Here is a 15105-nt window from a genome sequence, read left to right on the forward strand (position 1 = left end):
TGACCTATTCAGTAATAAGTCTTCCAGTAGAACCAGTTCAAATTCAAACCAGTCTTCCAGTACAAACCAGATGCTTGTAGCATCTCAAGCATCACAAAAGAGGTCTTTTTTCATGGATGGGCCCCCAGGAGACCCTCTCAGCTTTGCTCAGCTTTCCTTTTGAAGCACAGATAGTGTGAGCTTTCTTTTTAGAACTTGGTTTTATTAATGGGAACTCTACTTTGACAGTTTACAGTCAAGACCACAAGGAGGGCTTGACATAACCACACTGCCTGACCCTGCTGGGCAGTAAGTGCCACAGTGGGGCTAGAAGCTCTTAACTTTTAGTGCTTCTCCTTTTTAAGCATCTCCCTTCCTCCTACCCCTCACCTGTGTGCCACAGTGTACACTCTGGCTGCTAAATGTGACTGCTCTCAACGCACCTCAGAAACTCTTCCCTTCAATTCCTGGGGAGGCCCTCGGTCCAAGAAACAACAATAAGGTTACCAAGACCTGTGACCAAGGGGGAAAGGAGATATTGTTTGTACCAGACTAGATCCCAGCTGAGAATTATTCTTCATGCAGAGGTAATGAGGGAAGTTGCAAGAGAAAATCCTCTAGTGTGGTTTTCCTACCAAGTTATTCTGCAGAGAAAAGATGGTACCTGCTAAAGATGGTCAGTGGGTTCTAAATGGCTGGAGTGGGAGTAGCCGAGAACAAGCCTCCAGGAGATCGTCCCAGCCATCATCCTCCAAAGCTGTAAGGGTGGCCATTCCGCCATCTTCCTCTCCATCCTCAGCTAAACCTCTCCTGCCTCAGCTGTGGGCGTTGCATCTGAGTGCTTTACTTAGATGGACTTTCCTCTCCCCCTTCCTCTTTCCATCCTTTGCCCCCTTTTCCTCTCCTTCTTATTCTTCATCTCCCTCTACAGTCTCTTCCAAGTCTCATTCCTTGCTCTCCATCCACCAAGAAAGACCCATATGAGATACTACCTGTATTTTTATATTTTCTTGGAATTGTATCAACGTACCTTATTTTAAACTGTAACATTTTATCATTGTATATACGTAAAGTATTGATATAATTCATAACTATTCCCCCTGGCCTTTTCATTTACCATTAATATTTATGGTATCTTCTGCTCTGATTTACTCAAATTTGTTTTAAGCCTAGAATTCTGGGAATACTTCATTCCGAAAAAGCTAAATGCATTTATGAGAAAACTCAGCTTGCTTCTCAAAGTGGGGCTGATGATGCTTTTCCCAATAAGATATAAATACAATTTTACGTATAATAAGAATAGCATGGCACTGGAACGTCTGAGGTTAAATGTCTTTGATTGATGGAATTTGGCATTTTACTAGGTAATCCTCTGAATCAACACGGCTTGGCTTGGAATGCAATGTCACCTTAAGGAAAAAGACTGAATGTACTTGAATACTTAACTCAAGGCCGCATTCAGCCTTGCTCCATTTATATAATGTCTTTGGGTTGGTGTCTACTCAGTGTACAGTGTACCCCTATTTCTCATGAAAGGGAACCAACTTCCCTGTTCCCCCACTTCCCATCTATAGATGTGGGCCTAGGGGTGATACCCTGGGCCATGGCTGGCTGGGCCAAGAGCGTTTGCTAGGCCCAAAGCTAGAGCATTCACCTTCTCTCTCCCCAGAATTTTGCATCCAACCTGAAACACACATCCTATGACTCATGGTTGGAGTCAAAACAAAGGAGGTGCTATTCTGCTTAGAAACTCATCTGGGACATGTGGGGCGGCTATGTTTTCCTCTGTATGAACCAGAGATGCAAAGAAAGGCAGTTTTCATAGAAAGAGAGAAGCAAGAAGTGGAGATAAGAAGAGAGAAAGACCCCTCAGGCTCTGCCAGGCAACCTCCCAGGCTGTTGCGGAAGCTAGGTGGCACCCCTGAAGGTTGCCTACAATTTCTCTTCTTTTTTTTTTTTTTTTTTTTGCTTGAGCAAAGGCAGCTCATTTCAACAAGCTCATGGTTCTTGCCATTGCCAAATCCTATTGCTTGTAATCACCAACATCTACCTGAGTGCATCTCACTCTTCATAGTGAATTTTTTCTCAGATTTGGTTGTTATTACACAATATGGTCCCTCTCTACTTCATGTCCACTGATTCGTTATTGTGTGTGTGTGAGTTTGTGTGTGTGTGAGAGACAGAGACAGAGAGAGAACTGACATAGAAAGCTCTGACCTAAGTATAGAAGTTTTCAAAGAAAGGCACTGTTTGAGGTTAACCTGTTCCTAAAAAGGACGTCCAGCTAACCCCAAAGTGTCCTGAAAGATGGTCTTCACCTCTGGATCCACTGGGCCCTCGGGCCTGGCTCTCATTGTACAGACTCAGGAATTCAGGTTTTGTGGTGTTTCACATGCATACTGTTCTTGTGAGGCAGATGTGTCAGTCCAGAAAGGAACTCTGACTATTTAGCTAAAATAAAAGCTATAACTTCCAAAGGGACAAGCTACTATTATTTACCGACAGCACGTTTTCTTCTTCCAGGAAGGACACATTGGGAAACCACAATAGCATCAGAAGTGTTCTTAATGATCAAGGAATCAGACAGAAGGATGGGTCCAGTGTTTAATGGCATCCGTCTCGGGGACCTTCGTCCCCACTCTGCATCAGCACCTCTCAGCAGCTGTGACTGGTACATAGCCGGGGTGGGAACTGTCGCATTTGTCCAGGAGTCCATATGTCTTGCTTCCTGGCAGCCTCAGGCTCTTTTTTCTCTCTAGCTGTATTCCAGGATATAGCATGGAAGCCAGCCTATTGCATGAAGGTGGTCTAATGCCATTTACACTGATTAAAAGGGTGATCTTATGTACTGGGAATTATATTTCTTGAAAGTATTAAACAATGTATATTCTTTCTGGGTCACCCTTTAATTGTCTCTGGTTGCCTGGTAGCTTCCTACCTTTGAAGGAGAGGTATCCATTACCTTGGGGAGAAGACGACGGAGGCTAGAACAAAGAAGGTATCGCTTGTCTTAAAACTCCAGAGTAGAGTTTAAGGCCATGGCCAGACAATAGCCTAAGCCAAGTGTCCTTAATTGTAATAGGTGCAGTAGGAAAGGAAAAAAAAAAATGCTGACAAGTAACTATGACCTATCATCTATTGCAAGATGTATCTTAAAATGTGGTGGAAAATGTGCCAGGCTTTGCCAAGAGACAAGAGGGATTTATTTGGAACTCCTCAAACTGGGCTTTACTTCTCAAGAATCAGGGAGGAAGAGTGGACCCACACACCAGAGAGTGACCTGGGCTGCACTAGGTCAGGGAGGCCTTCCACCCAGCCCGGGAGGGCATGGCCTGCGGCTGATGGGAAGAGCCCACAGAAAGAGAAAAAGGAGGAAGCAAGAGCTCAGCTCTGACGGTCAAGTCTGGAAGCGGGGGTAGAAACCTATGGTCACTGGGCTCGTGGCTTCCTCCCCCGGGGGAGCCCGGGAGGTGGCAATTGCCCCAGAAAGGTGGGCACAGAGTGAGACCCAGCTTCCAGCCAGGCACAGAAGGATCCCAGAGCCCAGGGGCACCAGCAGAGTGGGAGAAGCCACCAAGAGCTCCTGGGACCAGGAAGCTGGAGTCCAGGAACCTCACATCTGGGGCAATGGCAAGGCCCATGGCTGTTGGCACCGAGCAGCTTCACGGCCCACACCCGGTGAGACCTGTCACACCACAGCTGACACACAGGGCACAGGAGGCCACAAGGACCCAAGGACAGGGGCTACCACCTGACCCGGCAGGATGAGGCATCTCCCCTTGAGGGGGGCAGGCTGGGACCTCGCCACACCCCTGCAGATGCCACACCAACCTACGGGAGAGGACCAGACGGAGCCGGAGGGGTATGCCCTGAAAGGCCATTGCCCAAGAGTTACTGAGATTTAAGATAAACACAATGGCGGACATAGTCATGCCTGCACTGGGCTAAAAACCTTGACCTGGACCAAGCATGCTGGAACTCATTAACCCTGACATGTATTCATTCAGTAAATTATTTATGGAGCACATACTACCTGCCGGGCAATGTTCTAGGTACTTGGGATGGATCCGAGATCGAATCAGACAAAAGCCCTACCGTGCAGCCTACGTTCTGCAGGGGGTGAACCGACAGTAAACTGTGACCATAACAAAGAATGGACTTACATGGGATGTGAGACGCGAACCTGGAAAATAAATGTCTGCCTCAAGGAGTCTGGTCCTGAGAGCAAAACCGTGTCCAGTTACACAATATCCATCCCCACCGGCGCTCCTACACTTGTGTATGCCAGCTTCGCCTCCCTCTGAAGGACCCTGAGGACACAAAGATGAACACAAGGTAGGCTGTGTCCTCGAGGACCTGACAGCCCAGCCTGTGAGTTTGCACTATGGGCTTCACGGGGCAGGAACTGTGTCCCTTCCTTCATTTAATAAATGTTTACCGAGCACCCAGTGAAATGCATGCCTGGCACTGGGCACTCACACAACACACAAGACATTCACAAAGCACACACGACCTACACAGCACACAGAAAATATACACATACAACAAACAACACACGCTCAAACAATACCCCCTCACACAACACACACAGAAAAGTCACACAACATACCACATACACAAAACACACAAAACCACACACTCACACAACATACACAAAACATACACACAGCAAACACAACACCTGCCACACACAACACACACGCTGACCCAACACACGCATCCAAGTCTCCGTGCTGAAATGTTTTCACATTAAAGCCCCCAGGACAGAGATGCAGGCTGATGGAGCCAACCTACCAGACAAAATATGACCACATGGAGGTGGTGAACGGAACGAAAGCCTTAAGACCTGGGTGGGGTAGGGGGGGTGTCCCAGTTGAGACACTTCAGGACAACACTTGGGGGGTCCCAAGTTCCCACAGGCGCCCCCTGCAGCCTCTGAGGAGGGATTTATGACCATGAGAGTTGTTTACAATCAAGAGCTCGGGGTCCGCTCTCATGATGTAATTTCTTTAAGATGCTCTAGACTCTGTTCCTGCAGGGCCGAGAGGGCCACCTGGTACCAGGTGTACCTGTGTCTCTCTCAACACCTGGTGCTTCAGTAAAGGTTATAATCACATTGTGTAACTGTGTCATCGGGGTTTCCTTTCCAGAAGTTAGCCTGATGCAGTGAAGTTTAAAACAATAACCTGCCGACAGCATGAAATTTATTTTCTAACTTTCAGCGGATCAAAGGAAGTGCAATTTGGCTTCCATAGTGAATATCCCAGCTTTGCATGACAGCACAAAGTGTTTTGAGAGGAAAAACCCTCTGTGGTCAAAGGCATATCTTTGAAGTGCAGTAAGGAGCTTATGTTTTAACTGATATTCTTGAATTATTGAAAGAAAGTTCCAATCTCACTATGGCACGAAGTTACAGCTTTTACCATTACCCTCTGATAAACGCTTCTTTGGTCCCAGCTGAGCCGTATACTTATTTTGAGCAATTTTAAAAGAACGTATGTGTGTGTGCGTGTGTGTGTGTGTGTATACACACATATATAGTATATATTGCATAGTTTTAAAAGAATATATATATATATATATATATGTTTCTTTTCTTGATACTTTCCAAACATATTCTTTACCATGACTGTAATGAAAAACTCCCAGGAGGTAGCAGTTTTAACACTTTTTCAAGGTCTGAATAAATGAGATTAACTCTTGAAACTCAAGTGCTCAGAGTAAATGTTTTCTGCCCAGTAGTGTCCCCCGCACACAAGCATTATTTCCTAGAAACCCATATCACACATCCCCAAGGGGCCATACAGACTTGGACAAACATTTAAACAAGCAACAAGCTGCCTCAAGTCCTTTTTAGAACAAGCTGAGATTCACCTAAAGAAAGAAAGAAGCAGGGAACATGCCAGGTGAAAGTTAGGATGGAGAATCGAAGGCGGCTCTGTGAGTGCAGAAGTGACTCAAGGGAAACATTGACAGCTGTTCAAAGATCTGAGAGTTGGAGGTAACTAACAGTAACATATGCAGGCACTTTACTTTGCGATGTCAACAGGAAAGCTAAGCCACAAATGTGTGTGCCGGGGAGAGGAACCAATATGGCGGAGTAGAAGGACGTGCTCTCACTCCCTCTTCCGAGAACACCAGAATCACAACTAGCTGCTGGACAATCATTGACAGGAAGACACTGGAACGCACCAAAGAAGATACCCCACATCCAAAGACAAAGGAGAAGCCACAATGAGACGGTAGGAGGGGCGCAATCAGAGTAAAATCAAATCCCATAACTGGTGGGTGGGTGACTCACAGACTGGTGAACAATTATACCACAGAAGTCCACCCACTGGAGTGAAGGTTCTGAGCCCCACCTCAGGCTTCCCAACCTGGGGGTTCGGCAATGGGAGGAGGAATTCCTAGAGAATCAGACTTTGAAGCCTAGTGGGAATTGACTGCAGGACTTCAACAGGACTGGAGGAAACAGAGACCCCACTCTTGGAGGGCGCACACAAAATATTGGTGCATCGGGGCCCAGGGGAAGGAGCAGTGACCCCGGGGGAGACTGAACCAGACCTACCTGCTAGTGTTGGAAGGTCTCCTGCAGAGGCAGGGGTGGCTCTGTTTCACCATGGGGACAAGGACACTGGCAGCAGAAGTTCTGGGAAGTACTCCTTGGCATGAGCCCTCCCAGAGTCTGCCATTAACCCCACCAAAGAGCCCAGGTAGGCTCCAGTGTTGGGTTGCCTCAGGCAAAACAACCAAAGGGAGGGAACCCAGCCCCACCCATCAACAGCCAAGTGGATTAAACTTTTACTGAGCTTTGACCACCACAGCAACAGTCAGCTCTACCCACCACCAGAGCCTCCCATCAAACCTCTTAGATAGCCTCAACCACCAGAGGGCAGACAGCAGAAGCAAGAAAAACTATAATCCTGCAGCCGGTGGAACAAAAACCACATCACAGAAAGACAGACAAGATGAAAAGGCAGAGGGCTATATACCAGATGAAGGAACTAGATAAAACCCCAGAAAAACAAGTAAATGAAGTGGAGATAGGCAACCTTCCAGAAAAAGAATTCAGAATAATGATGGTGAAGATGATACAGGACTTCGGAATAAGAATGGAGGCAAAGATCGAGAAGATGCAAGAAAAGTTTAACAAAGACCTAGAAGAATTAAAGAACAAACACACAGAGATGAACAATACAATAACAGAAATGAAAACTACACTAGAAGGAATCAATAGCAGAATAACTGAGGCAGAAGAATGGATAAGTGACCTGGAAGACAGAAAGGTGGAATTCACTGCTGCAGAACAGAATAAAGAAAAAAGAATGAAAAGAAATGAAGACAGCTAAGAGACCTCTGGGACAACATTAAACGCAACAACATTCGCATTATAGGGGTCCCAGAAGGAGAAGAGAGAGAGAAAGGACCAGAGAAAATATTTGAAGAGATTATACTCAAAAACTCCCCTAACATGGGAAAGGAAATAGCCACCCAAGTCCAGGAAGCACAGCGAGTCCCATACAGGAGAAACCCAAGGAGAAACACGCCGAGACACATAGTAATCAAAGTGGCAAAAATTAAAGACAAAGAAAAATTATTGAAAACAGCAAGGGAAAAACGAAAAATAACATACAAGGGAACTCCCATAATGTTAACAGCTGATTTCTCAGCTGAAACTCTACAAGCCAGAAGGGAGTGGCATGATATACTTAAAGTGATGAAAGGGAAGAACCTACTACCAAGATTACTCTACCTGGCAAGGATCTCATTCAGATTTGATGGAGAAATCAAAAGCTTTACAGACAAGCAAAAGCTAAGAGAATTCAGCACCACCAAACCAGCTCTACAACAAATGCTAAAGGAACTTCTCTAAGTGGGAAACACAAGAGAAGAAAAGGACCTACAAAAACAAACCCAAAACAATGAAGAAAATGGTCATAGGAACATACATATCGATAATTACCGTAAACGTGAATGGATTAAATGCTCCAACCAAAAGACACAGGCTTGCTGAATGGATACAAAAACAAGACCCATATATATGTTGTCTACAAGAGACCCACTCCAGACCTAGGGACACATACAGACTGAAAGTGAGGGGATGGAAAAAGATATTCCATGCAAATGGAAATCAAAAGAAAGCTGGAGTAGCTATATTCATATCTGATAAAATAGACTTTAAAATAAAGAATGTTACAAGAGACAAGGAAGGGCACTACATAATGATCAAGGGATCAATCCAAGAAGAAGATATAACAATTATAAATATATATGCACCCAACATAGGAGCACCTCAATATATAAGGCAACTGCTAACAGCTATAAAACAGGAAATCGACAGTAACACAATAATAGTGGGGGACTTTAACACCTCACTGACACCAATGGACAGATCATCCAAAATGAAAATAAATAAGGAAACAGAAACTTTAAATGACACACTAGACCAGATAGATTTAATTGATATTTATAGGACATTCCATCCCAAAACAGCAGATTACACTTTCTTCTCAAGTGCACACGGAACATTCTCCAGGATAGATCACATCTTGGGTCACAAATAAAGCCTCAGTAAATTTAAGAAAATTGAAATCATATCAAGCATCTTTTCTGACCACAACGCTATGAGATTAGAAATGAATTACAGGGAAAAAAACGTGAAAAACACAAACACATGGAGGCTAAACAACACGTTACTAAATAACCAAGAGATCACTGAAAAAATCAAAGAGGAAATCAAAAAATACCTACAGACAAATGACAATGAAAACACGACGATCCAAAAGCTATGGGATGCAGCAAAAGCAGTTCTAAGAGGGAAGTTTATAGCTATACAAGCCTACCTCAAGAAACAAGAAAAATCTCAAGTAAACAATCTAACCTTACACCTAAAGGAACTAGAGAAAGAAGAACAAAAAAACCCAAAGTTAGGAGAAGGAAAGAAATCATAAAGATCAGAGCGGATATAAATGAAATAGAAACAAAGAAAACAATAGCAAAGATCAATAAAACTAAAAGCTGGTTCTCTGAGAAGATAAACAAAATTGATAAACCATTAGCCAGACTCATCAAGAAAAAGAGGGAGAGGACTCAAATCAATAAAATTAAAAATGAAAAAGGAGAAGTTACAACAGACACCGCAGAAATACAAAGCATCCTAAGAGACTACTACAAGCAACTCTATGCCAATAAAATGGACAACCTGGAAGAAATGGATAAATTCTTAGAAAGGTATAACCTTCCAAGACTGAACCAGGAAGAAACAGAAAATATGAACAGACCAATCACAAGTAATGAAATTGAAACTGTGATTAAAAATCTTCCAACAAACAAAAGCCCAGGACCAGATGGCTTCACAGGTGAATTCTATCAAACATTTAGAGAAGAGCTAACACCCATCCTTCTCAAACTCTTCCAAAAATTTGCAGAGGAAGGAACACTCCCAAACTCATTCTATGAGGCCACCATAAACCTGATACCAAAACCAGACAAAGATACTACCAAAAAAGAAAATTCAGACCAATATCACTGATGAATATAGATGCAAAAATTCTCAACAAAATACTAGCAAACAGAATCCAACAACACATTAAAAGCGTCATACACCACGATTAAGTGGGATTTATCCCAGGGATGCAAGGATTCTTCCATATACGCAAATCAATCAATGTGATACACCATATTAACAAATTGAAGAATAAAAACCATATGATCATCTCAATAGATGCAGATAAAGCTTTTGACAAAATTCAACACCCATTTATGATAAAAACTCTCCAGAAAGTGGGCATAGAGGGAACCTACCTCAACATAATAAAGGCCATATACGACAAACCCACAGCAAACCTCATTCTCAATGGTGAAAAACTGAAAGCATTTCCTCTAAGATCAGGAACGAGACAAGGATGTCCACTCTCACCACTATTATTCAACATAGTTTTGGAAGTCCTAGCCATGGCAATCAGAGAAGAAAAAGAAATAAAAGGAATACAAATTGGGAAAGAAGAAGTAAAACTGTCACTGTTTGCAGATGACATGATATTATACATAGGGAATCCTAAAGATGCCACCAGAAAACTACTAGAGCTAATCAATGAATTTGGTAAAGTTGCAGGATACAAAATTAATGCACAGAAATCTCTTGCATTCCTATACACTAATGATGAAAAATCTGAAAGAGAAATTATGGAAACACTCTCATTTACCATTGCAACAAAAAGAATAAAATACCTAGGAATAAACCTACCTAGGGAGACAAAAGACCTGTATGCAGAAAACTATAAGACACTGATGAAAGAAATTAAAGATGATACCAACAGGTGGAGAGATATACCATGTTTTTGGATTGGAAGAATCGATATTGTGAAAATGACTCTACTACCCAAAGCAATCTACAGATTCAATGCAATCCCTATCAAATTACCAATGGCATTTTTTATGGAACTAGAACAAATCATCTTAAAATTTGTATGGAGACACAAAAGACCCCGAATCGCCAAAGCAGTCTTGAGGGAAAACAACGGAGCTGGAGGAATCAGACTCCCTGACTTCAGACTATACTACAAAGCTACAGTAATCAAGACAATATGGTACTGGCACAAAAACAGAAACATAGATCAATGGAACAACATAGAAAGCCCAGAGATAAACCCACGCACCTATGGTCAACTAATCTATGACAAAGGAGGCAAAGATATACAATGGAGAAAAGACAGTCTCTTCAATAAGTGATGCTGGGAAAATTGGACAGCTACATGTAAAAGAATGAAATTAGAACACTCCCTAACACCATACACAAAAATAAACTCAAAATGGATTCGAGACCTAAATGTAAGACTGGACACTATAAAGCTCTTAGAGGAAAACATAGGAAGAACACTCTTTGACATAAATCACAGCAAGATCTTTTTTGATCCACCTCCTAGAGTAATGGAAATAAAAACAAAAATAAACAAATGGGATCTAATGAAACTTCAAAGCTTTTGCACAGTAAAGGAAACCATAAACAAGACGACAAGACAACGCTCGGAATGGGAGAAAATATTTGCAAACGAATCAACGGACAAAGGATTAATCTCCAAAATATATAAACAGCTCATTCAGCTCAATATTAAAGAAATAAACAACCCAATCCAAAAATGGGCAGAAGACCTAAATACACATTTCTCCAAAGAAGACATACACATGGCCAAGAAGCACATGAAAAGATGCTCAACATCACTAATTATTAGAGAAATGCAAATCAAAACTACAATGAGGTATCACCTCACACCAGTTAGAATGGGCATCATCAGAAAATCTACAAACAACAAATGCTGGAGAGGGTGTGGAGAAAAGGGAACCCTCTTGCACTGTTGACAGGAATGTAAATTGATACAGCCACTATGGAGAACAGCATGGAGGTTCCTTAAAAAATTAAAAATAGATTTCCCATATGATCCAGCAATCCCACTACTGGGCGTATACCCAGAGAAAACCATAATTCAAAAAGACACATGCACCCCAATGTTCATTGCAGCACTATTTACAATAGCCAGGTCACGGAAGCAACCTAAATGCCCATTGACAGATGAATGGATAAAGAAGTTGTGGTACATATATACAATGGAATATTACTCAGCCATAAAAAGGAACAAAATTGAGTCATTTGTTGAGACTTGGATGGATCTAGAGGCTGCCATACAGAGTGAAGTAAGTCAGAAAGAGAAAAACAAATATCATATATTAATGCATGTATGTGGAAACTAGAAAAATGGTACAGATGAGCCGGTTTGCAGGGCAGAAGTTGAGACACAGATGTAGAGAACAGACATATGGACACCAAGGGGGGAAAACTACGGTGGGGTGGGGATGGTGGTGTGCTGAATTGGGCGATTGGGATTGACATGTATACACTGATGTGTATAAAATTGATGACTAATAAGAACCTGCAGTATAAAAAAACGAACAAACAAAACAACTAATACTAAACTTTCATTGGGTTATTTGTATGGAAATATGTTAATATAAATGTTTCAGACATTACGTGAAATTTCTAAAAATCTTATATGTTCTGGTATAACATTATAAGTCATAATTCTAGTTATTATTTTAAAATGTATATCTCAGAAATAACTAAATTTCCTTGTCAATGCACTATTATGAACTTTCATCAAATCTTTAACTGTGGTCATTTTTAAGTCTTTTGTCATTTACAGACAGTTCTGGGTGTACTCTGATGCTTTTGCAAAAATCTTCCTATAAAAGGGTTTTATCCTCAAGGAATTCATGGAAAAGACTCTGACAAGTACAGGTTTCTGGTAACTGACTATACTGCTGAACTGAATGAATAAGCATTTTCAGAACTCTAATGGAAAACTGATGAATTCATAAAAGTGCTAACAAAAGATCAAGATGAAAAAAAAATTAATTACATGGGACTGAGTGAACTGATGAGGATGAGTATAATTTTTGTGACTTTCTGTTTGAATTAAAAAAAAGAAAATCCCACAAGGACTCAGAGGCAAAGAATATACAAATCAATTTTCACTGCAAAGTAAAGGAGCTGTTACAGTGGAGGATTACTGGACTGAATGTCAATATTATGACATAGTAGGAGTGTGTTTCGTGTTTGGTAATTGCAATCATTGTTGTTTTGTTGTGGTCATCCATGTACAATGCTTGGTGTCAGTCTATTTATCTCTTGTGAAAATAAAATAGAGTGTGTGTGTGTGTGAAAAAAAAAAATGTGTGTGCCGGGGATGCCACGAGCAGCATTAACTCATAGACAGGAGAGGCTCAAGGTGCCTCCAGCTCTACCCATTCCAACTGTGCTTCGTCAGCCTCAGTTCCCCATCTGTCACATGGGGAAACCAGAGCCCACCTGGCCAGGATGGTGAACATACAGGTAAAGTGCTTATTGCTGTAGTTGGCACATAGTAGGTGCTTTGTGCTGCTATTTTTGGTCCCCCAAGATAGGTAGGGGACGCGTTACAGTTTCAAGCCTGGAGTAAGGATGCCTTCCCAGTCCAAAACTGGACCTGTGGTTTGATGAGAAAAGGTGCAGATATGAAACAACACTGCCCAGCATTGAAAACTAAGACCTTTCAATATTTTATCTCCCGACTATGTCACACATCTAAGATTCACACATAAATAAGCCTTACCTTTAAGAAGTGGCTTTTTCCTTCTTCCTTTACGACCAGACTCTTTCAAACTAGGTCAAACACTTATTGCATTGGGGTTATGAATTAATGTGAGAACAGTAAGAAGCAGAAGTGAGAAACTATAGACATGCAAAGTTTATCTAGAAAAATGTTAGCCTTGTCATACAGAAAACACTAGGACCCAGCATAGAAAGTCTGCTAACGTGATTTCACCCTTTTCTGCCAATGGGAGAAAAAGTGAACCCGAGAGTTTTCAGGACCATAAACATCCTCCTTCTGTGTGTGTGTGTGTGTGTGTGTGTGTGTGTTGGAGGGGAGGGGAGGAATCCTCTAATGTGTCCAACACAATGCAAATAAATACCTCTTAAACTGAAATATGATTGACATGTTAGTTTCATGTGTACAACATAATGATTGGACATTTGTATATACTTTGAAATGATCACAATAAGTCTAGTGAACAACCATCACCACCCACAGTTACAAATGTCTTTTCCTGTGATAAGAACTTACAAGATCTAACCTCTTGGCAACTTTCATATATACAAGGCAATATTCTTAACTATGGTTATCATGCTGTATATTACCTCCTAGGACTTATTTATTTTATAACTGGAACTTTGCACATTTTGACCCCTTCACCCATTTCACCCCTCCCCACCCCCTGCCTCTGGTAACCACCAATCTGTTCTATCTCTGAGATAATTCAAAATCAGACTTAGACAAAGTGATCTCAATTATAGGGAAATCGCTCTCTCTCCTCTCCCCTTTTAGACAGAACCACTAACAGCACTTTCTTATAAATAAAATTCTCAAAATGCATTGAAGAACATTTAGAAGCAATAAAATTAATCCAGAAACATCATTGGCAGAAGCATGTTGGCCATTTGTGCCAAAACCTGGCTGACCTTTCAATGTTATTATTGTATTGTGAAAAGAATTTTTAAACAAGCAGTTACCATATTTACTTAAGAGTCAATGTAGCCAAGAATGAAGTAAATACCGTGTGAACCATCAGGCCTCTTAATGACCAGAGACTCTTTCTATACTCAGAGTTTCACTGTCACTACTTGAGACAACAAGATTATATGTGTGGGAGGCTCTTCAATTTCCCCCTCAGAAGGAGGCCTGGGGAAGAATAAAGGAAGTTGTGCTCAAAGCTAGAGAAAAGGAGAGATGAATAAGGCAGCAATCAGGAAAAGTCTGAACCACCCTAATGCAACAACCCACCCACCCTGTGGACATAAAACTGACGTGTGGAACCTACGTGGGTGTTTTTCCCACTTTGTCAAATGAGATGGTTAGACCAACACAGGCTTTTCTTCTAAAGCATCCAGATTAGCTGGATAAATAGTGCTAGGCGAACCCCCACTTGCCCTTTGCTTGGGCTTTGGCAGTCAGAACCCACCCCCGCAGGGCTCCCACTCCCCTGGATGAAGCCCAGACCACTGGCTCTCATTCCAGACCTGCCTTGCCCCCCTGACCCCATCTTTCTGACAAGTTCCCCTCCTTGCCTTGATGCTTCTCGGCTGAGGTCAAATCACATACCAGCCTCCTTGCCGGTTTCTCCATTGTTCCCTCATTCCCTCTGCCCAGACCGTTATCCTTCTTCCTCCTCCTTCCAGGCCCATCCTCAATACTGCATGCTCCTTTCAGAGGGCATTCTAGGGTTTTCCCAGCCCTCCAACCAGGGGAGACGGGTGACTGTCTCCACCTCCTCTGAGCCCTTGGCTTCACCTCCCCGTCCCGGGTGGCACCCGCACCCGGGACTCCGTATGGCTGAGCTCTTCTCTCCTTGGTACTCATCAGAGGCTGCAAGGTAAGCTCTTTCCCTGACTGACCACAGCTTGAGCAGAGCCCATGTTTAAATCTTTGCCGAATAAATGAAAGCAGCTCCATTTACACTACTTACACCCACCGTCCCTTAGAAAATTCAGACCACACGGACGGCACAGAGAACCTGTGATCATGTTCAAGAACA

General features: G+C 42.4%; 1 protein-coding gene across 12 annotated transcripts in view; it reads right to left on the reverse strand.

Annotated features, from left to right (window-relative positions):
* Positions 1-15105, reverse strand: part of IL1R1 (interleukin 1 receptor type 1) — a 94402-nt gene that overhangs the window by 62832 nt on the left and 16465 nt on the right. The window contains exon 1 of one of the 12 annotated variants that reach the window (XM_057558019.1): positions 4143-4262. The exons of 10 other annotated variants lie outside the window; for them this stretch is intronic. The gene's annotated coding sequence lies outside the window, so the exon portion shown is untranslated. Of the gene's footprint in view, positions 1-4142; positions 4263-15105 lie in introns of those variants that run through there. One more of the 12 variants, XM_057558027.1, reaches the window with a different exon arrangement.

Source organism: Balaenoptera acutorostrata, chromosome 12, assembly GCF_949987535.1.
Source record: "Balaenoptera acutorostrata chromosome 12, mBalAcu1.1, whole genome shotgun sequence".
In the NCBI taxonomy this organism is placed as follows: Eukaryota; Metazoa; Chordata; class Mammalia; order Artiodactyla; family Balaenopteridae; genus Balaenoptera; species Balaenoptera acutorostrata.